Raw genomic sequence first — 1,664 nt, 5'->3', positions numbered from 1 at the left:
GATCAGGTTACACGAAGCTTCGAAGACATTCTCAATCAAGAGAGTGTTTTTGACCATTCGTTGGGAATTAATTTGAATGAAGTGAGATCTATTACTAGAAAATTTAAAAATATGAAAGCCCCGGGTGATGATGGTATTTTCTACATACATATCAAAAACTTCCTGAGAGCTCTTTTAATTTGTGGTTATTTATTTAACAAATGTTTTCAATTGGCATACTTCCCAGATAAAATGGAAAACGCCAAAGTTGTTCTAATTTTGAAGCCGGACAAAAATCCAGCTGAGGCTTCTAGTTATCGCCCAATCAGTTTGCTTTCTTCAATAAGCAAACTGTTTGAAAAGATTATTTTGAATAGAATGATGGTTCATATTAATGAAAATTCTAATTTTGCTGATGAGCAATTTGGTTTTCGCCATGGGCATTCAACCACTCATCAGTTATTAAGAGTTACGAACTTAATTCGGCTCAACAAATCTGAAGGATATTCGACTGGAGTTGCTCTTCTTGATATAGAGAAAGCATTTGACAGTGTTTGGCATGAAGGTTTGATTGTAAAATTGATGAATTTTAATTTTCCTCTGTACATTATTAAACTAATCCAACATTATTTATCAGATCGCTCACTGCAGGTAAACTATCAAAATTCTAAATCTGATAGATTACCTGTAAGAGCTGGTGTTCCCCAAGGCAGCATTCTGGGGCCCATATTGTATAACATTTTTACTTCTGACTTACCTGATTTACCACCAGGGTGTCAAAAATCTTTGTTTGCAGATGACACGGGCCTTTCAGCCAAAGGGCGAAGCCTTCGTGTCATTTGTAGTAGATTGCAAAAAAGTTTGGATATTTTCTCCACTTACTTGCAAAAATGGAAAATTTCCCCGAATGCCATGGTTCAATTCAACCAGAGGAAAAATTCTAACTCCCAGAGGCAATTGAAATGTATTAATAATAACTAAAAATATGACATAGCAAATAAGGATGATAGTGTAAAGAAAACACGGAACACCTAGTCTAAGAGATGAATGCATGTATTAGATAATTAGCAAATAAAATTAGTAAAAAAAAAAGTTTTTTCATTCACTATCTGAACATTGTTCAAGACAAACGTGTTCTTATTTGATCTATGGCTATATTCCTACAAAATCTAACCATGCTCCGGAGCAGGGTTATTTTAAACCACGCGGCGAAATAACCATCGAATTGTCAAATTTTAACTAAAAGTTCAACGAATCGGTGGAATGGTTTACAGCCTTTAGTATACAAGAAAGGAATTATATAAAGTACAACAGACTTTAGTGAGCAGGTCGTTTAGTGCGAATGTCGGAAGAAAGAAGAGAGAAAACAATATTCAACAGAGAACCGATTAGAGGCCGGCGACTTCGTATCATCGTGGTATCGCATGACCGTATCATCACATCCATTAAATCCTGTGGACTAAAGTTCAAAACCGGATTTCCCCTTTTGGAGTACTTCGAGTTCTGTGCTAAACAGTTTTTTCTACCACTTTTGCTCTTCTGGGCCTCTTCCACGTTGGTGATTTACGGCATGAGGCTCTATGGTATATCGGATTACTTGGTGGTCACTGTAGTAGGGGAACTTTCCATACGCTCTCCAGTGAGCTGCACAGAAAGTGACATCAATGATTAATCCCCGACCGTCT

The sequence above is a fragment of the Armigeres subalbatus genome, unplaced genomic scaffold (assembly GCF_024139115.2).
Source record: "Armigeres subalbatus isolate Guangzhou_Male unplaced genomic scaffold, GZ_Asu_2 Contig163, whole genome shotgun sequence".
Lineage (NCBI taxonomy): Eukaryota > Metazoa > Arthropoda > Insecta > Diptera > Culicidae > Armigeres > Armigeres subalbatus.
The sequence above is the reverse complement of the archived record's forward strand: the minus strand, read 5'-3'. Positions refer to the sequence as shown.